This window comes from Amblyomma mixtum, chromosome 3 (genome assembly GCF_055824585.1).
Source record: "Amblyomma mixtum isolate Tamu chromosome 3, ASM5582458v1, whole genome shotgun sequence".
Taxonomy (NCBI): Eukaryota; Metazoa; Arthropoda; class Arachnida; order Ixodida; family Ixodidae; genus Amblyomma; species Amblyomma mixtum.
In genome coordinates this window covers 203,024,722-203,049,647 of record NC_143014.1, presented here as the reverse complement: position 1 = coordinate 203,049,647, position 24,926 = coordinate 203,024,722, and the positions used below count along the sequence as shown (strand labels likewise).

At 50.4% G+C, this 24,926-nt stretch overlaps 1 pseudogene; it reads right to left on the bottom strand.

The window, feature by feature from the left end:
- Positions 1–637: 637 nt before the first annotated feature.
- On the bottom strand, positions 638–2,909 carry LOC149353332 (uncharacterized; annotated as a pseudogene).
- Between the last annotated feature and the right edge of the window lie 22,017 nt (positions 2,910–24,926).

Genomic DNA, 24,926 nt, shown 5'->3' with positions numbered 1-24,926 from the left:
TGCTACAAGTGTACATGCAAGCAATTTACATGCACATGGCGTTGTATGACTGCGGAAACGATGTACACTACAAAAATTTGCTCAATTTCTATTCTTAATCTGATTCGAGATACCGCATACAACGCAGATTTTCGCCTTTTAAACCTGCCCATTTGCCACCGTGGTGGCTCAGTGGTTATGTTGCTCGGTTGCGGACCCGAAAGATGCGGGTTCGATTCCGGCCGCGGCGGTTGAGTTTCGATGTAGGCGGAATTCTAGAAGCCCGTGTACTGTGCGAAATCAGTGCCACGCTAAAGAACCCCAGATGGTCGAAATTTCCGGAGCTCTTCACTACGGCGTCCCTTATACCCTCAGTCGCTTTGGGACGTTAAACCCCCATAATCCATAAACTTCCCGTTTTGCATGTATAGTACGAGTTTTACTTTTTTTTAGTGCGTGTATGCTTGTGACAGTGCGGCAAAAGCCGAAAAGAAAATTGGCGCGAAAATAAGTTTCGGGGTAGATGTGGTCGCGCTTACTTAGGGAAGTGGCCACTACGGCGGCCGCCGGAAGCGCCGACCAACCGGGAACCAAATTTTACGATCGAAAAGGTTTCTGGTTCGTCGTCCAGAGTCTTGCGCAATACTTCTCATGAAACTCACCTGAACAAGAGACAACCAGAAACACTCAGTTTTCATTCGAGATGCCAAAAAGCAAGATATAGGAAGGAGACTATACAGGTTCCAGCAAACCTTTACAATGAGCATACAGCTCGAAAACCACAGTGCCTTGCTTGAGAACATTTCGTCAGGTTTGTGACCGGCATCACTCCTCCTTTTGTTCACCGGGTGCACTGAAAAACGAAACCATTAACCATTTTTTCAACAAAAAATAACAACCAGCAGCGCAACAACTTCCCTGGTCTCATGTCGTCATGCCTAGAGTTGGCGTGCATTGCCAGATGGCACTTTAGTCCTCCACGCCAACTAAGCATAGCGTGCATGGCAACCGAAGCCTTGTTCACACAACCAGCGACTTATATATCCGCTGAAGCATTTACAACTAAAGAATGCCCTAGATAAAAAAAAATAAGCGCTAACGGTCGTGCTCGTTCTGGGGCGGACTTCTGGTTTTCTTCAGAAGCGCACCTTTGTTTATGTGCTTGCCGGAGGAACGGCAACATAACGGCAGGCCCTGGGTTGCCCCCATGCTGCGGGCAACGGCTCTCATTCTTCACGCACTCTTCATTTTCTTGAAATACCTCGCGCGATGCGTCATCACAACAGGTCGTCCTGTAACCGTGCGTTAGAATGATGGCTCTTTTTTGCTGCATAAGCACTACACAGTTGAATGTGAAGTGATACCATTTGTTGTGTGGAATGAGACCACACTGCCATGTAAACAAATTTTATTAGCATATGCCTTTGGTTAGATCTGTACTGCACTTTTTTTCAATGTCTGCAAACCCGTGATTTTTGGTTGCCTATTATAATTTTTTTAAAGGTACACAAGAAGTTGCTACACGCGTGTCATCAGATGATATTTGTCTGCAACAGATAAATCCTTCATAATTTAATTCAGACCGGTGTGGTGGCTCAGTGGTTATGGTGCTCGGCTGCTGACTTGAAAGACGCGGGTTCGAACCCAGCCGCGGCGACTGAATTTCTATGGAGGCGAAATGGAGTTTTGAAATTGACGAGTGCACTGCACAGAATGAGGATTTTGTCAATGGTTGCTTGATCACCACCTCCAGCTCTCTTCACAAAGCTTATTGGAAGTACTGTCTGGAAAACCCTGAAGACTTTCAGCCACTGTATGGCCCGTTCCACGTGTATTCGTACATTCGAAAGCTTTCTCGATGCAGTAACTTCTGCCCCTGTTAGCTGTGCCCTTCGCTTAGTCACGGAAGGCATCAGAATTGCGGCACCACGTGCAGCAAACATTTCTTCACATCGGAAGCCCCTCTCTGCTAAAAACAAGTCTCCTTCTTCGACCTTGTTAAGAAGTCTACTTTGCAAGGTCAACTGTTTGTCATAAACTCTACCTCCCCATGCTTTTGAAACAAAAGATATGGCTCCTGAAGGTGTGATAGCGATAAGCACTTTCACAGTGTTGTGGTGCTTATAGTTCGAATAAGTCTTGCTTCTGGCATCCATGTATGTGGGTCTTTAAATAAACACCTCTGTGCAATAAATTATCCCTCTCAGGTGATCAAATAATTTATCTTTGAAGGCTTTAAGCCGGTGTGATTCAAACGCACGTCGAGATGGCCAAATGATAAATTTCTGCATGTTTGCTGCACACGTCGATCCACGCGTGAAAAATGACACACTGCTGACAGAAATTCCAAATCGAGACGCCAGGTCTTCAGTCACAAGACCGAGCCGTAGACGCATCAGCACAAGAATGAGCTGCTGTTCGGCATCAAGTGAAGCCCTGTGGGTTGGCGTCCAGACGGACAGCACCAGCTGAAGCAGTGCTTTGAACATTTCTATTGACATAAGGCCTGTATGAAATTTTACATTCTCGTCCGACTGCATGACTTCGTCCCTTGCCATATTTGAGAGGTTTGATTGTCCGTGGCTTTCCAGTTCGGAAATTTTTTGTTTGGCTGCTGCAACTTCCAGCTCTAAATGCACTACCTGGTCTTTAAGGAATCTGTTTTCATTGACGAGAAATGAAATGTCCTGCATGGAGAGTGCTGTCTCGGTATCGGTGTCGCGCATTCTGTGAGGAGTGTCCTCATCCATAACAGCTTCGCTTGCACCGATGGAGAGGCCAGGATCAGCTGCTGCAGACACAGCTGCATTTAAATCCTGCTTCTTTTGAGCTCGCTCATATCTTGCCAGCTTCTGCTGCACATTACTTTGCACCCGGTACGGAAACACCATCGGAATGTAGTCTGGATGGTTCGGGTCAGATGAAGGCTTGCCTAAAAAAAACGCAATTAGATGAAACACATCCAAGCATAATGTGCACTCTAAACACAACAACGCGGAGAAGGGGTGCTGGCACAGTCTCGGTCTGCTAGTTCATAGACACCAGTCATTGCTCTGAAAAACAAACTGTACACAACGTAGGCTTCGCTCGAGGTTCCATTGGGCTACAGCTGAACCTTACGGGAAGCATGTCGCAACATTCGTAATCCTTCACAAGGTGCCCTCCTTGGCGTGAAAACGAAATCGCAAAAAAAAAAATTAAATTCGCGCTGCGTTAGCAAAGAAGTGATTTATGATACGCAGCCTTCAATTAACTGGCAAGCGCTGCATGTTTTTGCAGGTGGTCGCGTACGAGTGTAGGCGGAACCTAATCACGCGACTAGAGTCGAACCACAATCCGGCACAGATTGACAGGAGATTATGAGTTGAGTCGTGTCTGGCTCCAACGCATCGGCCTTCCTGACGAAACGGTAAAGAATGTGGTGGTTTGCGGAAGACACTTCTCTCCAGGCGACTACGTCCACGACCCAAGCAACTAGGGAGAGGAAGGACAAAGAAAAAAAAACGCGACGGAACACCGCGAGGAGACCAAAGAACAAAATAGAGAGGGTTTTGGGAGACCCACCGCTCCCCTCCCCTCAACTAGACCGGGTAGCAAGCAAAAACCAAGAAAAGAATTCTATTCAAGGCGGGGCCATGACGTAGATATGTGACGCACTCCACCAGACACCACGCCTCCGGCTAACATCGGAAGAGGAAGGGCGATTTTCCCTTGCGGAGCCTACTCGACGAGGCGCGAGAAAGAAAAATCTCCAGGAGGGAACGGAAAGAGGGGAGCATGGCGAAGTAGCTTGATTGCGATGGCTGTAACTATGCTATTAAAGAGTCTTTTCAAAAAATATATGCGGCCGCGCCTTCCGGGGACGACGCCTCGATACCACAGAGGTAGAAAATATGGTCCGTCAGTTATGGTTACACATCGATTTTAGTCCAAATCGTCCAAGGTCAAATGCCGGGGGTCGCCCGAGCCAATTTTTTTTTAATGACCTGTTCCCAATTTGGAGGTCGCCATCGTGTCGGGCGCGGTCAGTTATGGGCGGACATTGATTTTGGTCCAAATCGGCCACGGTCAAATTTCGGGGGTGGGCCAGGCCAAATTTTGAGGTCGCCATCGTGACGGGTACGCCCAATCATGGTTGTATGTAGATTTTGGTCCAGATCGGCCAAGGTCTAATTTCAGAGGTGGCCCAGACCAAATTCTTTCCTTTTGGCGCCACAGTGGCTATGGCAACGAGCGATGCTCAAGCAAGATTCTGAAGCAAGGTGCGCAAGCAAGAATTTTGCTCGGCTCTGACGATCGTGTAAGTGCTTTCGCACAAAAAAAAAATCTCGACAAGCGACAGGGGGCTCGCCCGCTTCGAGAGGTAGTGAAGACTGGCACTGTCGTGACTTCCGCACGTTTCCGAGGTCATATATTGGGGAAAAAGACATGGTCAACGTGAGAAAAAGAGAATTCATCTGGCGCCGCTGCCCGGCATGGAAAAAAAAAGTCGCCAGTCGCAAAGGCCCTAATAAACGCAAGTTGGACTGATACCTTGTCAGGACAGCGAAAGCCAAGCATCGGTGTTAAGCTAGACGTCTACGGCGCCAGTAGCTTCTTTCCCCCTCTCGCCGATTACTAGTCCGTCGGAAGTCTGGAGGGGTTGAGAATGGTGACAGCGCGTCGCGCGCCTCGGACGCTGCCCAAGGCCGCGGGAAACGGGGAGCGAGTCTGCGAACAGCCTTGTCGGGGACCGAGGGGCTGACGACCGTTCCCCATTGAAAAGAGATTAGCCCTCAAGGGTGTGGGGGCCAGTAGGGTCGGTGACTTCCGAAACGAACAAGCGGTGGACTTTACTGGCGCCTCGCCAGGGTGCATGTTCAAGGAAAAGTGCGCCGTCTGCCGACTCGGGCTCTGGCGGCACTAGGCTCCGTCCACTTGTATGTACAGTGCCATTGCAGCGGTATTGGTTGAAACCCAATTATCGAAGGTATTAAAACCAGCTGCAAACAAAGAGCGGAGGAAGCGCGCCGAGTCCCAGCCTCGGCCGCTTTTAAGCCTTTCTTTTTACCGCCGTTTTCTCCTGTTGCCTTTATTTTTGGTCTCGCCTTCAATAAATAAGTTTTGTCTAGCAAGAAGTTTGGAGTGCCTGTCCCAACCGGCAACGTGTCTCCGGACGAGTGGAGAAGACGTGAAGTGCCCAGCATTCGATCAGACCAACCGGTCATTCCTTCCGACATTCTACGACGGAGAAAAACTTAACTGGTGCCGTGACCAGGATCAGTGTTTGAAGTTAACTGGTGCCGTGACCAGGATGGCCAGTGTTCAAGTTAACTATCGGGAAAAGACAGCTCCCACAACGGCGCATAATCCCAAGAGCTGTAGACACGAAGCGGTCGTAGAGTTAAGCCGGTTCAAAGAATTTTGGTTTAGAAGGGGAAGACGTGCTTTAGGCTGTGAGTCATGCAGCCCGCGGCGCCGACAACCGTGAGAGAGGAGGCGACCCTCCTGCGGTCGGTAGAATACACATTGCACATTGCCCGCAAGACAATATCGCACGGGGAAGGCCACGCGCTGGGGGCACCGCGAACGTGGGAATAGAACGGAAACAACAGCTTTTCGAACACAGACACTGAGCGCGTCGGTCGCTCCCTGTGCGCGCTGCATGCGCACTAGCGCTACACCTGCAACCTTGTGGTTGGTGGGGGCGAAGGCCCCGATGGAACCGAAACGAGGCTCAGTGGTCGAGTGGTAGACGAAAGACCCTTTATTCGACGAGGACATCGATATTTATACTGTTTAGTCACATGACATTGACATTAGGCGATTACGAAGTACACGTCTACAAATACAAGACTAGACAATCCACGGAACTGAAAAATTAACCAAAGCCACATTTACTACATACCTCTAGAAACGGTGCAGAAGCGGCTTGGGAATGGGGCCTCAGGGCCCGCTGCGGCATCATGCCTCAACATCTCGATATTGAAGTTTGATATGTATGGTGTTTGTCAAGACACGAAGCCCTCTGGATTCTTCTTTCACTTTCAGGCGTCCCGCTTTCTTGTGCACAAGAACATGACAGTGATATTACAAAATTCTACTGCTATGAGGGCGAACTCTCCACTAAACACAACAAAAAAGTGGATATTCTAGTTTTTGTAAAGCCTCAAAGCGTAATAGTGGCATCTAAAAACACCATATTCTGGCTCATGTCAAGGTAGTAGTAGTAGTAAAAATATTTATTGTTGCAAAAGGAAGAGTTAGGGAGTAGGGGGTTGGGGATAGATAGATGCGGAGCTTCAGTGGTCGGTCTTCCCTATTCCAGGCACCCGTTGGCCTCCGCCGCTGCCTTGGCCCTCGTCACCAGCATAAGCTGTGTGCTCGGGTCGGAGTCAGTCAGGAGGGCCTCCCACTGCTCTAGATCAGGGCTATTTATCTTTGCTAATAAAGGGCTTTTTTCATCACAGCCCCAGGTGGCGTGTCAAGGTAAACCTCTGGGAATTTTTACGGCAGTGGTATCGCCAACGATCGCAGCTGACGTGGACGTTCTGCTCGAGCTATTCATTCCACTGCGTTCTGCGGGCGTCGACTCTACCGAGTGCTCCGCTGTTCTTGTGCGAGTGAGCGACTCCCAACTCTGCGCACCCTCCGGGACCTTGGATGACATGGAAATGTGCGTCATTCCACAGAAAAACCAGCGACGCGCAAAGCAGTTTAAGCCAGCGATCCCGCCAGATGTACGCCGCCGGCTCTGTTCTGGCCCGCAAGGACCTCTTGGAGCCGGCAGAGGCCAGAAAGGCAGTGCCTTTCAAGCTGCCCGTGCTCCTGCTTCCGACGCTGCCTGTGCTCCTCCTGCCGGCGCTGCCCAGCACTCTCAGCGGCAGCGCCTTGGAGGACCCTTCGTACCAGCTGATGTGTGTTCTCCGGCAGTGATGTTCACGGCGAGGGGCGCCCGCGACTCGGGTACCGAACGCGGTGCGCGCCTGCGGGGTCACATCGAAGCAGCGCCGGTCGATGCAGATGTCGACCGTCCCTATGGCCTGGCTGCTACCAGGAGCCGATTCCAGGGTACCCGAGCCGCAATCTCTCCGTGGAGGGGGTGCTGCACGGAGCGAACTGGGCTCTCCCCGAAGCTCCAAGTGGTGCGCCACCTGTGAGAAGAGCTCCTGCGATTCGAATGTTGGCCAGGGAGTTCTTGGAGAACTCCATCTTTATTTTGATTCACTTAATCCGGACGCTTCTTTATTTTTCATTGTGTGCTATAAAATAATTCGATGGTATACAGCCGTCTCTGCCCGAATTCATGCCCCTGAGGGGTAAGCTGCATTGTCACACGTTGTAGACGTGTAACACGCGCACTCTGCATGAAAGCCTCGTCTTGCGCTCTGCATGGTTGTGCAGTGGTATTGCAGTGATGGCCAGATTCGATAGTAAGTTCACGCAGCTCGGTTCGCACATGGGGAACCAGCACGTGACGAGGCGGATCATGAGACAAGCCCAGCATCAAGCTATACTCGGCTACAGCGGTGGTTTGCCGCGGTGGCTCAGTGGTTTTGACGTTCAACTACGGAGCCAAAGGTCCCGCGTTTGGATGAAGCCGGAACACGAAATATCCATTGTGCTTTGCTGCATGCCTCCCTCCCTCCCCACCCAAGAATGGCGTTGAAATGCGCATTTGGAGAACGTAATGTCGCTGGTACGCGGCAAATCGAAATGGCCATTGATATTTTCGTGTCTAAGGCCGAGCATATGTGGCGCCACAATCGCTATTTTCGATTTTGCGTTACAGACAAGAAATATATTTTCTAAATCTGAACTGAATGCTGGTGTACACTCCTTTTTTTAGTGATAGGAGCTCTTCAGTAGTTCTTAAAGGCCAGTTGCGTTGTCTTGAAAAGACACCGCTTTTTGTGTGATGAGCTGTCCCAGTTTTGTAGCGGTCTGGCAACACTGATACCACTGGCGGGCGACAGCAGCTGGTTACGAGGCAGAAGAGTGATTGTTCCCACAGTGACCAGGCGTGCCGGCTCTCATTTCCCGCAATGAGATTGCAAGCTCCCTGCAGCTGCACCGGTTTGCTCCCGTATTTCGGCAGTTGCTGCAGTGTGATGATTCGTGGTCGCCTGGTATTTTCTGAGCAAATAATAAATTGAACCACGCATCGCCCTTAGAGCACATTTCCCATCGATAGGAGGCGCCGACCGAGAACACAAACTAGGCGGGTTCACACTGGCTAGTCGCGGAGGTCGCGCCACAAGTTTAAATCTCCCTCCCCGCTTTACAAGTGCTTCGGAAACCGTAACTAATTGACCGAAGTCGGACCCGCGACGTTTGCGACTCGCCTGTGTAAACTCGCCTTGAAGTTGCATTCGTCGATTTTCGAGCCGAGCGCACCTTGCAAATTGATCTGGGCAGACCCATAGCAATCAATGCCCCCAAAAAGATTTTTCGGCGCACTTAAGACGTCCGCACGGTATCCTGATACTGCATAATGTGTAAAATAAAAGGACAGCGTCGAATCAGCTTTTTTCTTAAGCTGCCACGTTTACGGTGGCTGAATATGGGGGTGCATGGATAAGGGTTAATCCTTTGAATCGGACGGCAGCTCACGCCACCTGGCCGACGCTTTTCGACCGTCAGCGCCCCCTGGCCGCAGCGTAAGTGACTGAAGAGCAAACTTAATTGCAAAAGTGAGGGCGCTTCTTGTTTTGCTTCAAGTTGTTGAGCTTGAAACATAGTTTGTTACCAAAGTTATACATTGTTTATTTTATTCACGGCAGGTTTACAGCAAAACGTAAACTGCACCCCTACATCTCCAGTCTTATCGGTTACAGAGCCTTCCGATGAGGTTACTTCTGATTTAACCATGGCAGAATTGCTAGCCTCCATTGAACGCCTCAAAACTACCACTTCTCCCGGGCACGACGGCATACCAAACTCTTTATTCCGTAACTTGGATGGGTCTGCTTTGCAAACCCTACTGGATACTTTCAACCAAGTGTGGCGTTCTGGTGTCATCCCTGGAGAGTGGAAGCATTCTATTGTGGTCCCAATACCCAAGTCAGGTCAGCCTCCAGTATCTCTTTCGGCCCTTCGTCCAATTTCTCTCACGCCTACCATCTGCAAGCTTTACGAAAGCATTCTCGCCGCACGCTTGTCGTGGTGGCTAGAATCACACGATTGTTACCCAGATTCCCAAATAGGTTTCCGTCGCCAAATTGGAACGGAGGATGGTCTTGCTACTTTGGCTACTGACGTGCTTCACCACTCTCCGCATAGTCACCTCGTTCGAACGGTGATCGCGACAGACATAACAAAGGCATATGATAACATCCTTCACTCTGCCATTCTTGCTTCCCTTCAAACTCTTGGTCTCCCTCACCGGTTTCTCCTATCCATTCACGCCTTTTTAACAAATCGTACCTTCAGTGTACGGGTCCATGGAAAGCCCTTTGGTAACTTCACTTCCAATAGAGGAGTGCCCCAGGGCTCCGTTCTCGCTCCCACATTATTCAATGTGGCTTTTATTCCTCTTGTTAGAGCCCTAGATACCATCCCTTCTATCCGTGTGCTTGCGTACGCCGATGACATAACCTTGTGGTGCTGTCACCCAGATGCGTCTATCCATCAGTCGGCCCTCCAACATGCGCTAGATGTCTTGACATCTCGCCTCCCACCTCTGGGTCTAACCCTATCGCCTACTAAGTCATGTTTCATTCGCATTGGTAACAAAGCCGGCTTACGGAAAGCTGCCCCTTTAAATTTTACAGTAGATAGTTCTCCGATTCCTCAGGTAGAAACTGTTCGTATTCTTGGCCTCCTCCTTCATACCTCTGGGACTGGCACCCCTTGGCTGACAGCCACACGTAAATCAGCTAACGCTACTATAGGTCTGATTCGTCGCATAGCTATGCGATCTGGTGGCGCACGTGCTCATACGGCCCGCCAGCTTGTGCGCTCTATCCTTCAGCCACGGATAATATCTCAGGCACAATTTCAACGTCTCACCCGCAGACAGTGGGACTTCCTTGAGGCTATCAATCGTGAAGCTATGCGCGCCATAACATTTTTGCCTCGTTTGACAGCCATACCCGTGCTTCAGGAGCTCGCCCAAATTAATACTCTCAGTGAACTCATCAACCAGCGGGTGGCAAACAGAGTTCGCAAACAGTCTCTACAACTTCATCGTTTAAAGACGCTCCCTCCGTGGTCGTATTGTCAGCTCACAGACAATCGCCCCACTGTTTCCCCGTCGGTATAAGCCGCGCATCTGCCTGAAGGGTGCGTATTGTACACCGATGCATCACATACTGCAGAGCGGGGAGCTACTGCTGTATATAGTCCCTCCCATCCGCATCTCAACTCTCGTGCGACGTACACCGCAGATACATGTACCCCCCTGGCTTTGGAACTTCAAGCCATTTACAATGCCATTGCTTCCCTTCCGCTCGTTCCCACATTCAATGCAGTTCATATTTATACAGACTCCCTCGCCGCCCTTAAACAGCTTAAGGCTGTTCGACGCACATTCCAGATTACACAATCAATTCACCTACTCTGCGCAAAATACCCATGTCCTGTACGCATACACTGGATTCGCGGTCATGCTCACGATCCACATAACATTCAAGCAGATGCTATGACTCACATTGACACATCAAACGATCCGTCACCTTCCCCTCTTCCCCCAGATCCGTTCCTGTCCCATGTCTCCGATTCACAAGCTCTGCGCCAGCGAACACGCGCTCTAATTCCTCCGTGTTCGCACCCTCTCCCCCGTAGTCTTACTCGGCAGGAGGAGGTATCAGTGCACCGGATTCGGCCAGGGGCGGCCCTGACCCCTTCTGTCCGTTATCGGTGGGGTGATAAATATCTGCCAGCAACTGACAGGTGCCCTCACTGCGGCGCTGCACCGGACATTTGTGATGTGCGGCACCTGTTGTGGACTTGCCCAGCGACGGCCCCTATTAGAAAACGGCTCCTCAGGGAGGTCGGCCTGTGGTGGAACCGCGACGGGGACTATGTGAAGTGGACTATGGACAATCACTTCACAAGCAGCCTATGCGAGTACCTCGCCGAAACTGGTCTACACTCCTTCTTTTAACTTTCTGTAACCTACATTCCACTCCATCTTTTCTCAACTTATGCCTCATGGCAGACTTCTCGAATAAAAAAAATAATAAATCTTTGCTGAGTGGAGTGGAGTTTGCGCATGTGGAAAATGTAATGTCACTGTTACGGGGCAAATCGTAATGGCCATTGAAATTCTCGTGTGTTAGTCCCGGCATGTGTGGCGCCACAATCGCTATTTTTGATTTTGCGCAACTGACAAAAAAATGTACTTTTATAGATCTGACCTAAATGCTGATGTACACTCTTTTTTCTTAGTGGTCGGAGCTCTTTAGTAGTTATTAAAGGCCAGTTGCGTTGTCTTGAAAAGACACCGCCTTTTGTACGATGTGCTGTCCCAGTTTTGTAGCAGTCTGGCAACACTGATACCACTGGCGTTTACGTCTTCTTCGATGGAAAGTATTCCAGAAAGATGTAATTTTTTAAATATTGAGCAGATTAATACTTTTTTGCTTCCATAAAAGAATGCAAGTCTTGAAATATAATTCAAGTCTCAAACCATTGTTGCTACCACATGGGGTTTTATGCATGCACTGATGTCAGTGCATGCATAAAACCCCATGTGGTAGCAACAATGGTTTGAGCAATGTGGTAGCAACAACGTTGTTTACCTAATTATGCGAGCCAATTGAGACCATTTTTGAGAGCGAGAAAAGTGGTCTCAAACCGTTTGATACAGAAAAGGGCGGATGTTTCCATCGCGCCGTATACGCGGGTGGGCGCGCGAGCAACGGTGTAGCAGGTTGCCTGAAGAATGTTTTGACGTGCGGGACCAGTTGTTTCGACGTTTTGACAAAGGAAGGAGACTGCACAATCGCTGTGCGACGAACTCGCCGTTGAACTGGGAGGTGTGCGCTGTCAGTGGAGCGGCAAGTCCATTGCGCGCTGCGCTTCTTCGCCGCCGCTGGGTTTCAAGGCACCGTAGGAAACGAAGTAAACGTCTACGTAGCCCAACCGACTGTGAGCAAGTGTTTGTGGTGGGTTGCGGAGACCACTGTCAAAGTTAGGTAGCAGAAGGTGCGCGCTTTCTGGCGAGACCCCCGAGACAAGGCGGCGGCGAAGGAGGGCTTCCTTCGCTTAAACTTTCGCCGCCGCAGAATCCCCGGCGGCGTCAGTTCATCCGGGAATCATGCCAAGGGAACGGCAGCGACACTAAAACGAATATCAAGTGCTCCGCCTGAAGCAGGCGGCATCAGTTGGTTACGGGGCAGAAGAGTGATTGTTTCCACAGTGACCAGGCGTGCCGGCTCTCATTTCCCGCACTGAGATTGCAAGCTCCCTGCAGCTGCACCGGTTTGCTCCCGTATTTTGGCAGTTGCTGCAGTGTGATGATTCGTGGTCGCCTGGTATTTTCTGAACAAAAATAAATTGAACCACGCATCGCCCTTAGAGCACATTTCCCATCGATAGGAGGCGCCGACCGAGAACACAAACTAGGCGGGTTCACACTGGCTAGTCGCGGAGGTCGCGCCACAAGTTTAAATCTCCCTCCCCGCTTTACAAGTGCTTCGGAAACCGTAACTAATTGACCGAAGTCGGACCCGCGACGTTTGCGACTCGCCTGTGTAAACTCGCCTTGAAGTTGCATTCGTCGATTTTCGAGCCGAGCGCACCTTGCAAATTGATCTGGGCAGACCCGTAGCAATCACTGCCTCCAAAAAGATTTTTTGGCGCACTTAAGACGTCCGCACGGTATCCTGATACTACATAATGTGTAAAATAAAAGGACAGCGTCGAATCAGCTTTTTTCTTAAGCTGCCACGTTTACGGTGGCTGAATATGGGGGTGCATGGATAAGGGTTAATCTTTTGAATCGGGCGGCAGCTCACGCCACCTGGCCGACGCTTTTCGACCGTCAGCGCCCCCTGGCCGCAGCGTAAGTGACTGAAGAGCAAACTTAATTGCAAAAGTGAGGGCGCTTCTTGTTTTGCTTCAAGTTGTTGAGCTTGAAACATAGTTTGTTACCAAAGTTATACACTGTTTATTTTATTCACGGCGGGTTTACAGCAAAACGTTAGCATAGGGTACTTTATCGTGCAAATAAATCTTTGCTGGGTGGAGCCCTGCTGCTAGCCGCCTTAGCCTCGCTGCAAATTGGTTGACTCCGCGAGCAGTGTATCACGATGACATCAATTTGACGTCACGCTCTCAAAATTGAGAAAAAAACATTGAGATCAACTCTTAATCGCGACCCAGGTCGTTAAAGAAAGGGTTCTGGCGAACGAACAGGTGTGAAAGACGATGTGGACAATGCCAATTCATTTCACCAGTCGCTAAAATTCGTATTATTCGAAGTCAAATATTCTAAAAAATTTCTTATTCCTGCTTGAGGTCATTCTTCGTCATTCTAATCAGTGCTAAAAGTATTTATAGATAACAAGCACATGACCCCGGACCAGGACGAATTTTTTCTTTATCTTCGAAGTTTCTGAGAAACCTGTATAGCTTTCCTTTGTAGCCGCATGGCTGCGCTTGGGTGGATGTCAGTGAGTAATTACTCCCTTATTAAAAAAGCAAATAGCAAATTCATCAACTCGAAACCGAAACTGAAACCAATTGATACGAAATCCCTCCGAATTTTTATGGCAGCGTTATCGCTAACGATCGCAGCTGACGTGGACGTTCGCACTTCATTCCACTTCATTTTGCGGCCATCGGCTCTCTCGAGTGTTCCGCTGTGTTTATGCGAGTGAGCGGCTCCCAACTCCACGCATCCCCGGAACCTTGGACGACCTGGAACCCTGCGTCATTCTACACCAAATCCAGCGACGCGCCAGGCCGTTTCAGCAAATGTCCACGCCAGATGTACACCGCCGACACTGCCGACTCCAGCACGGCAGCGAATTCCAAGCTGCCTGTACTCCGGCTGCTGACGCTTCCCAGCGCTCTCAGCGACAGCGCCTCGGTGAACCCTTCGTACCAGCTGTTGCGGGTTCTCCAGCAGTGATGTTCACGGCCAGGGGCGCCCACGACTCGGCCACCGACGGCGGTGCGCGTCTGCGGGGCCTCATCGAAGGAGCGCCGGTCGATGCAGATGTCGCCCGTCCCTATGCCCTGGCTGCCTATAGGAGCCGATTCCAGGGTACCCGAGCCGCAATCTCTCCGTGGAGGGGGTGCTGCACGGAGCGAACTGGGCTTTCCCCGAAGCTCCGAGTGGTGCGTCGCCTGTGAGAAGACCTGCGGCCAATCGGACGTTGGCAAAGCAGTTCTTGGAGCACTCCATCTTTTTTTTTATTCACTTAATACGGACTTTTCTTTATTTTTCATTGCGTACAATAAAATAATTCGATGGTATGCAGCCGTCTCTACTCGAATTCATGCTCCTGAGGGGTAAGCTGCGTTGTCACACGTTGAACACGTGTAACACGCGCACACTGCATGAAAGCCTCGTCTTGCGCTCTGCATGGTTGCGGTGGTATTGCAGTAATGGCCAGTCTTGGCAGTAAGTTAACGCAGCTGGGGTCGCACATAGGGAAGCAGCACATGACGAGGCGGATCATGGGACTAGCCCCGCATCAAGCTATATTTGGCTGCAGTGGTGGCTTGCCGCGGTGGGTCAGTGGCTTTGACGCTCAACTACGGATCCAAAGGTCGCTCATTTGGATGACGCCGGAATACGAATTATCCATTGTGCTTTGCCGCGTGCCCCCCTCCCACCCCACCCAAGAATGGCGTTGAAATGCGCATGTGGAAAATGTAATGTCACTGTTACGGGGCAAATCGCAATGGCCATTGAAATTCTCGTGTGTTAGTCCCAGCATGTGTGGCGCCACAGTCGCTATTTTTGATTTTGCGCTACTGACAAAAAATGCACTTTTATAGATCAGACCTAAATGCTGATGTACACTCTTTTTTTTTAGTGGTCGGAGCTCTTTAGTAGTTATTAAAGGCCAGTTGCGTTGTCTTGAAAAGACGCCGCCTTTTGTACGATGTGCTGTCCCAGTTTTGTAGCAGTCTGGCAACACTGATACCACTGGCGTTTACGTCTTCTGCGATGGAAAGTATTCCAGAAAGATGTAATTTTTTAAATATTGATCAGATTAATACTTTTTTGCTTACATAAAAGAATGCATGTCTTCAAATAGAATTCAAGTCTCAAACCATTGTTGCTACCACATGGGGTTTTATGCATGCACTGACATGACGTTGTTTACCTAATTATGCGAGCCAATTGAGACCATTTTTGAGAGCGAGAAAAGTGGTCTCAAACCGTTTGATACAGAAAAGGGCGGATGTTTCCATCGCCGTATACGCGGGTGGGCGCGCGAGCAACGGTGTAGCAGGTTGCCTGAAGAATGTTTTGACGTGCGGGACCAGTTGTTTCGACGTTTAGACATAGGAAGGAGACTGCACAATCGCTGTGCGACGAACTCGCCGTTGAACTGGGAGGTGTGCGCTGTCAGTGGAGCGGCAAGTCCATTGCGCGCTGCGCTTCTTCGCCGCCGGTGGGTTTCAAGGCACCGTAGGAAACGAAGTAAACGTCTACGTAGCCCAACCGACTGTGAGCAAGTGTTTGTGGTGGGTTGAGGAGACCACTGTCAAAGTTAGGTAGCAGAAGGTGCGCGCTTTCTGGCGAGACCCCCAAGACAAGGCGGCGGCGAAGGAGGGCTTCCTTCGCTTAAACTTTCGCCGCCGCAGAATCCCCGGCGGCGTCAGTTCATCCGGGAATCATGCCAAGGGAACGGCAGCGACACTAAAACGAATATCAAGTGCTCCGCCTGAAGCAGGCGGCATCAGTTGGTTACGGGGGAGAAGAGTGATTGTTCCCACAGAGACCAGGCGTGCCGGGTCTCATTTCCCGCACTGAGATTGCAAGCTCCCTGCAGCTGCACCGGTTTGCTCCCGTATTTCGGCAGTTGCTGCAATGTGATGATTCGTGGTCGCCTGGTATCTTCTGAACAAAAATAAATTGAACCACGCATCGCCCTTAGAGCACATTTCCCATCGATAGGAGGCGCCGACCGAGAACACAAACTAGGCGGGTTCACACTGGCTGGTTGCGGAGGTCGCGCCACAAGTTTAAATCTCCCTCCCCGCTTTACAAGTTCTTCGGAAACCGTAACTAATTGACCGAAGTCGGACCCGCGACGTTTGCGACTCGCCTGTGTAAACTCGCCTTGAAGTTGCATTCGTGGATTTTCGAGCCGAGCTCACCTTGCAAATTGATCTGGGCAGACCCGTAGCAATCACTGCCTCCAAAAAGATTTTTCGGCGCACTTAAGACGTCCGCACGGTATCCTGATACTGCATAATGTGTAAAATTAAAGGACAGCGTCGAATCAGCTTTTTTCTTAAGCTGCCACGTTTACGGTGGCTGAATATGGGGGTGCATGGATAAGGGTTAATCCTTTGAATCGGACGGCAGCTCACGCCACCTGGCCGACGCTTTTCGACCGTCAGCGCCCCCTGGCCGCAGCGTAAGTGACTGAAGAGCAAACTTAATTGCAAAAGTGAGGGCGCTTCTTGTTTTGCTTCAAGTTGTTGAGCTTGAAACATAGTTTGTTACCAAAGTTATACACTGTTTATTTTATTCACGGCGGGTTTACAGGAAAACGTTAGCATAGGGTACTTTATCGTGCAAATAAATCTTTGCTGGGTGGAGCCCTGCTGCTAGCCGCCTTAGCCTCGCTGCAAATTGGTTGACTCCGCGAGCAGTGTATCACGATGACATCAATTTGACGTCACGCTCTCAAAATTGAGAAAAAAACATTGAGATCAACTCTTAATTGCGACCCAGGTCGTTAAAGAAAGGGTTCTGGCGAACGAACAGGTGTGAAAGACGATGTGGACAATGCCAATTCATTTCACCAGTCGCTAAAATTCGTATTATTCGAAGTCAAATATTCTAAAAAATTTCTTATTCCTGCTTGAGGTCATTCTTCGTCATTCTAATCAGTGCTGAAAGTATTTATAGATAACAAGCACATGACCCCGGACCAGGACGAATTTTTTCTTTATCTTCGAAGTTTCTGAGAAACCTGTATAGCTTTCCTTTGTAGCCGCATGGCTGCGCTTGGGTGGATGTCAGTGAGTAATTACTCCCTTATTAAAAAAGAAATTAGCAAATTCATCAACTCGAAACCGAAACTGAAACCAATTGATACGAAATCCCTCCGAATTTTTATGGCAGCGTTATCGCTAACGATCGCAGCTGACGTGGACGTTCGCACTTCATTCCACTTCATTTTGCGGCCATCGGCTCTCTCGAGTGTTCCGCTGTGTTTATGCGAGTGAGCGGCTCCCAACTCCACGTATCCCCGGAACCTTGGACGACCTGGAACCCTGCGTCATTCTACACCAAATCCAGCGATGCGCCAGGCCGTTTCAGCAAATGTCCACGCCAGATGTACACCGCCGGCACTGCCGACTCCAGCACGGCAGCGAATTCCAAGCTGCCTGTACTCCGGCTGCTGACGCTTCCCAGCGCTCTCAGCGACAGCGCCTCGGTGAACCCTTCGTACCAGCTGTTGCGGGTTCTCCAGCAGTGATGTTCACGGCCAGGGGCGCCCACGACTCGGCCACCGACGGCGGTGCGCGTCTGCGGGGCCCCATCCAAGGAGCGCCGGTCGATGCAGATGTCGCCCGTCCCTATGCCCTGGCTGCCTATAGGAGCCGATTCCAGGGTACCCGAGCCGCAATCTCTCCGTGGAGGGGGTGCTGCACGGAGCGAACTGGGCTTTCCCCGAAGCTCCGAGTGGTGCGCCGCCTGTGAGAAGACCTGCGGCCAATCGGACGTTGGCAAAGGAGTTCTTGGAGAACTCCATCTTTTTTTTTTATTCACTTAATACGGACTTTTCTTTATTTTTCATTGCGTACAATAAAATAATTCGATGGTATGCAGCCGTCTCTACTCGAATTCATGCCCCTGAGGGGTAAGCTGCGTTGTCACACGTTGAACACGTGTAACACGCGCACACTGCATGAAAGCCTCGTCTTGCGCTCTGCATGGTTGCGGTGGTATTGCAGTGATGGCCAGTCTTGGCAGTAAGTTAACGCGGCTCGGGTCGCACATAGGGAAGCAGCACATGACGAGGCGGATCATGGGACTAGCCCCGCATCAAGCTATATTTGGCTGCAGTGGTGGCTTCCCGCGGTGGGTCAGTGGCTTTGACGCTCAACTACGGATCCAAAGGTCCCTCATTTGGATGACGCCGGAATACGAATTATCCATTGTGCTTTGCCGCGTGCCCCCCTCCCACCCCACCCAAGAATGGCGTTGAAATGCGCATGTGGAAAATGTAATGTCACTGTTACGGGGCAAATCGTAATGGCCATTGAAATTCTCGTGTGTTAGTCCCAGCATGTGTGGCGCCACAGTCGCTCATTTTTGATTTTGCGCTACTGACAAAAAATGCACTTTTATAGATCAGACCTAAATGCTGATGTACACTCTTTTTTTTAGTGGTCGGAGCTCTTTAGTAGTTATTAAAGGCCAGTTGCGTTGTCTTGAAAAGACGCCGCCTTTTGTACGATGTGCTGTCCCAGTTTTGTAGCAGTCTGGCAACACTGATACCACTGGCGTTTACGTCTTCTTCGATGGAAAGTATTCCAGAAAGATGTAATTTTTTAAATATTGAGCAGATTAATACTTTTTTGCTTACATAAAAAAATGCATGTCTTGAAATAGAATTCAAGTCTCAAACCATTGTTGCTACCACATGGGGTTTTATGCATGCACTGACATGACGTTGTTTACCTAATTATGCGAGCCAATTGAGACCATTTTTGAGAGCGAAAAAAGTGGTCTCAAACCGTTTGATACAGAAAAGGGCGGATGTTTCCATCGCCGTATACGCGGGTGGGCGCGCGAGCAACGGTGTAGCAGGTTGCCTGAAGAATGTTTTGACGTGCGGGACCAGTTGTTTGGACGTTTTGACATAGGAAGGAGACTGCACAATCGCTGTGCGACGAACTCGCCGTTGAACTGGGAGGTGTGCGCTGTCAGTGGAGCGGCAAGTCCATTGCGCGCTGCGCTTCTTCGCCGCCGGTGGGTTTCAAGGCACCGTAGGAAACGAAGTAAACGTCTACGTAGCCCAACCGACTGTGAGCAAGTGTTTGTGGTGGGTTGCGGAGACCACTGTCAAAGTTAGGTAGCAGAAGGTGCGCGCTTTCTGGCGAGACCCCCAAGACAAGGCGGCGGCGAAGGAGGGCTTCCTTCGCTTAAACTTTCGCCGCCGCAGAATCCCCGGCGGCGTCAGTTCATCCGGGAATCATGCCAAGGGAACGGCAGCGACACTAAAACGAATATCAAGTGCTCCGCCTGAAGCAGGCGGCATCAGTTGGTTACGGGGGAGAAGAGTGATTGTTCCCACAGTGACCAGGCGTGCCGGGTCTCATTTCCCGCACTGAGATTGCAAGCTCCCTGCAGCTGCACCGGTTTGCTCCCGTATTTCGGCAGTTGCTGCAATGTGATGATTCGTGGTCGCCTGGTATCTTCTGAACAAAAATAAATTGAACCACGCATCGCCCTTAGAGCACATTTCCCATCGATAGGAGGCGCCGACCGAGAACACAAACTAGGCGGGTTCACACTGGCTGGTCGCGGAGGTCGCGCCACAAGTTTAAATCTCCCTCCCCGCTTTACAAGTTCTTCGGAAACCGTAACTAATTGACCGAAGTCGGACCCGCGACGTTTGCGACTCGCCTGTGTAAACTCGCCTTGAAGTTGCATTCGTCGATTTTCGAGCCGAGCGCACCTTGCAAATTGATCTGGGCAGACCCGTAGCAATCACTGCCTCCAAAAAGATTTTTCGGCGCACTTAAGACGTCCGCACGGTATCCTGATACTGCATAATGTGTAAAATAAAAGGACAGCGTCGAATCAGCTTTTTTCTTAAGCTGCCACGTTTACGGTGGCTGAATATGGGGGTGCATGGATAAGGGTTAATCCTTTGAATCGGACGGCAGCTCACGCCACCTGGCCGACGCTTTTCGACCGTCAGCGCCCCCTGGCCGCAGCGTAAGTGACTGAAGAGCAAACTTAATTGCAAAAGTGAGGGCGCTTCTTGTTTTGCTTCAAGTTGTTGAGCTTGAAACATAGTTTGTTACCAAAGTTATACATTGTTTATTTTATTCACGGCGGGTTTACAGCAAAACGTTAGCATAGGGTGCTTTATCGTGCAAATAAATCTTTGGTGCGTGGAGCCCTGCTGCTAGCCACCTTAGCCTCGCTGCAAATTGGTTGACTCCGCGAGCAGTGTCTCACGATGTCGTCAATTTGACGTCACGCTCTCAAAATTGAGAAAAAAACATTGAGATCAACTCTTAATCGCGACCCAGGTCGTTAAAGAAAGGGTTCTGGCGAACGAACAGGTGTGAAAGACGATGTGGACAATGCCAATTCATTTCACCAGTCGCTAAAATTCGTATTATTCGAAGTCAAATATTCTAAAAAATTTCTTATTCCTGCTTGAGGTCATTCTTCGTCATTCTAATCAGTGCTGAAAGTATTTATAGATAACAAGCACATGACCCCGGACCAGGACGAATTTTTTCTTTATCTTCGAAGTTTCTGAGAAACCTGTATAGCTTTTTTTTGTAGCCGCATGGCTGCGCTTGGGTGGATGTCAGTGAGTAATTACTCCCTTATTAAAAAAGCAAATAGCAAATTCATAAACTCGAAACCGAAACTGAAACCAATTGATACGAAATCCCTCCGAATTTTTATGGCAGCGTTATCGCTAACGATCGCAGCTGACGTGGACGTTCGCACTTCATTCCACTTCATTTTGCGGCCATCGGCTCTCTCGAGTGTTCCGCTGTGTTTATGCGAGTGAGCGGCTCCCAACTCCACGCATCCCCGGAACCTTGGACGACCTGGAACCCTGCGTCATTCTACACCAAATCCAGCGACGCGCCAGGCCGTTTCAGCAAATGTCCACGCCAGATGTACACCGCCGGCACTGCCGACTCCAGCACGGCAGCGAATTCCAAGCTGCCTGTACTCCGGCTGCTGACGCTTCCCAGCGCTCTCAGCGACAGCGCCTCGGTGAACCCTTCGTACCAGCTGTTGCGGGTTCTCCAGCAGTGATGTTCACGGCCAGGGGCGCCCACGACTCGGCCACCGACGGCGGTGCGCGTCTGCGGGGCCTCATCGAAGGAGCGCCGGTCGATGCAGATGTCGCCCGTCCCTATGCCCTGGCTGCCTATAGGAGCCGATTCCAGGGTACCCGAGCCGCAATCTCTCCGTGGAGGGGGTGCTGCACGGAGCGAACTGGGCTTTCCCCGAAGCTCCGAGTGGTGCGCCGCCTGTGAGAAGACCTGCGGCCAATCGGACGTTGGCAAAGGAGTTCTTGGAGAACTCCATCTTTTTTTTTATTCACTTAATACGGACCTTTCTTTATTTTTCATTGCGTACAATAAAATAATTCGATGGTATGCAGCCGTCTCTACTCGAATTCATGCCCCTGAGGGGTAAGCTGCGTTGTCACACGTTGAACAAGTGTAACACGCGCACACTGCATGAAAGCCTCGTCTTGCGCTCTGCATGGTTGCGGTGGTATTGCAGTGATGGCCAGTCTTGGCAGTAAGTTAACGCGGCTCGGGTCGCACATAGGGAAGCTGCACATGACGAGGCGGATCATGGGACTAGCCCCGCATCAAGCTATATTTGGCTGCAGTGGTGGCTTGCTGCGGTGGGTCAGTGGCTTTGACGCTCAACTACGGATCCAAAGGTCGCTCATTTGGATGACGCCGGAATACGAATTATCCATTGTGCTTTGCCGCGTGCCCCCCTCCCACCCCACCCAAGAATGGCGTTGAAATGCGCATGTGGAAAATGTAATGTCACTGTTACGGGGCAAATCGTAATGGCCATCGAAATTCTCGTGTGTTAGTCCCAGCATGTGTGGCGCCACAGTCGCTATTTTTGATTTTGCGCTACTGACAAAAAATGCACTTTTATAGATCAGACCTAAATGCTGATGTACACTCTTTTTTTTTAGTGGTCGGAGCTCTTTAGTAGTTATTAAAGGCCAGTTGCGTTGTCTTGAAAAGACGCCGCCTTTTGTACGATGTGCTCTCCCAGTTTTGTAGCAGTCTGGCAACACTGATACCACTGGCGTTTACGTCTTCTTCGATGGAAAGTATTCCAGAAAGATGTAATTTTTTAAATATTGATCAGATTAATACTTTTTTGCTTACATAAAAGAATGCATGTCTTCAAATAGAATTCAAGTCTCAAACCATTGTTGCTACCACATGGGGTTTTATGCATGCACTGACATGACGTTGTTTACCTAATTATGCGAGCCGATTGAGACCATTTTTGAGAGCGAGAAAAGTGGTCTCAAACCGTTTGATACAGAAAAGGGCGGATGTTTCCATCGCCGTATACGCGGGTGGGCGCGCGAGCAATGGTGTAGCAGGTTGCCTGAAGAATGTTTTGACGTGCGGGACCAGTTGTTTCGACGTTTTGACATAGGAAGGAGACTGCACAATCGCTGTGCGACGAACTCGCCGTTGAACTGGGAGGTGTGCGCTGTCAGTGGAGCGGCAAGTCCATTGCGCGCTGCGCTTCTTCGCCGCCGGTGGGTTTCAAGGCACCGTAGGAAACGAAGTAAACGTCTACGTAGCCCAACCGACTGTGAGCAAGTGTTTGTGGTGGGTTGCGGAGACCACTGTCAAAGTTAGGTAGCAGAAGGTGCGCGCTTTCTGGCGAGACCCCCAAGACAAGGCGGCGGCGAAGGAGGGCTTCCTTCGCTTAAACTTTCGCCGCCGCAGAATCCCCGGCGGCGTCAGTTCATCCGGGAATCATGCCAAGGGAACGGCAGCGACACTAAAACGAATATCAAGTGCTCCGCCTGAAGCAGGCGGCATCAGTTGGTTACGGGGGAGAAGAGTGATTGTTCCCACAGTGACCAGGCGTGCCGGCTCTCATTTCCCGCACTGAGATTGCAAGCTCCCTGCAGCTGCACCGGTTTGCTCCCGTATTTCGGCAGTTGCTGCAATGTGATGATTTGTGGTCGCCTGGTATCTTCTGAACAAAAATAAATTGAACCACGCATCGCCCTTAGAGCACATTTCCCATCGATGAGAGGCGGCGACCGAGAACACAAACTAGGCGGGTTCACACTGGCTGGTCGCGGAGGTCGCGCCACAAGTTTAAATCTCCCTCCCCGCTTTACAAGTGCTTCGGAAACCGTAACTAATTGGCCGAAGTCGGACCCGCGACGTTTGCGACTCGCCTGTGTAAACTCGCCTTGAAGTTGCATTCGTCGATTTTCGAGCCGAGCGCACCTTGCAAATTGATCTGGGCAGACCCGTAGCAATCACTGCCTCCAAAAAGATTTCTCGGCACACTTAAGACGTCCGCACGGTATCCTGATACTGCATAATGTGTAAAATAAAAGGACAGCGTCGAATCAGCTTTTTTCTTAAGCTGCCACGTTTACGGTGGCTGAATATGGGGGTGCATGGATAAGGGTTAATCCTTTGAATCGGACGGCAGCTCACGCCACCTGGCCGACGCTTTTCGACCGTCAGCGCCCCCTGGCCGCAGCGTAAGTGACTGAAGAGCAAACTTAATTGCAAAAGTGAGGGCGCTTCTTGTTTTGCTTCAAGTTGTTGAGCTTGAAACATAGTTTGTTACCAAAGTTATACACTGTTTATTTTATTCACGGCGGGTTTACAGCAAAACGTTAGCATAGGGTACTTTATCGTGCAAATAAATCTTTGGTGCGTGGAGCCCTGCTGCTAGCCACCTTAGCCTCGCTGCAAATTGGTTGACTCCGCGAGCAGTGTCTCACGATGTCGTCAATTTGACGTCACGCTCTCAAAATTGAGAAAAAAACATTGAGATCAACTCTTAATCGCGACCCAGGTCGTTAAAGAAAGGGTTCTGGCGAACGAACAGGTGTGAAAGACGATGTGGACAATGCCAATTCATTTCACCAGTCACTAAAATTCGTATTATTCGAAGTCAAATATTCTAAAAAATTTCTTATTCCTGCTTGAGGTCATTCTTCGTCATTCTAATCAGTGCTGAAAGTATTTATAGATAACAAGCACATGACCCCGGACCACGACGAATTTTTTCTTTATCTTCGAAGTTTCTGAGAAACCTGTATAGCTTTCCTTTGTAGCCGCATGGCTGCGCTTGGGTGGATGTCAGTGAGTAATTACTCCCTTATTAAAAAAGCAAATAGCAAATTCATCAACTCGAAACCGAAACTGAAACCAATTGATACGAAATCCATCCGAATTTTTATGGCAGCGTTATCGCTAACGATCGCAGCTGACGTGGACGTTCGCACTTCATTTCACTTCATTTTGCGGCCATCGGCTCTCTCGAGTGTTCCGCTGTGTTTATGCGAGTGAGCGGCTCCCAACTCCACGCATCCCCGGAACCTTGGACGACCTGGAACCCTGCGTCATTCTACACCAAATCCAGCGACGCGCCAGGCCGTTTCAGCAAATGTCCACGCCAGATGTACACCGCCGGCACTGCCGACTCCAGCACGGCAGCGAATTCCAAGCTGCCTGTACTCCGGCTGCTGACGCTTCCCAGCGCTCTCAGCGACAGCGCCTCGGTGAACCCTTCGTACCAGCTGTTGCGAGTTCTCCAGCAGTGATGTCCACGGCCAGGGGCGCCCACGACTCGGCCACCGACGGCGGTGCGCGTCTGCGGGGCCCCATCCAAGGAGCGCCGGTCGATGCAGATGTCGCCCGTCCCTATGCCCTGGCTGCCTATAGGAGCCGATTCCAGGGTACCCGAGCCGCAATCTCTCCGTGGAGGGGGTGCTGCACGGAGCGAACTGGGCTTTCCCCGAAGCTCCGAGTGGTGCGCCGCCTGTGAGAAGACCTGCGGCCAATCGGACGTTGGCAAAGGAGTTCTT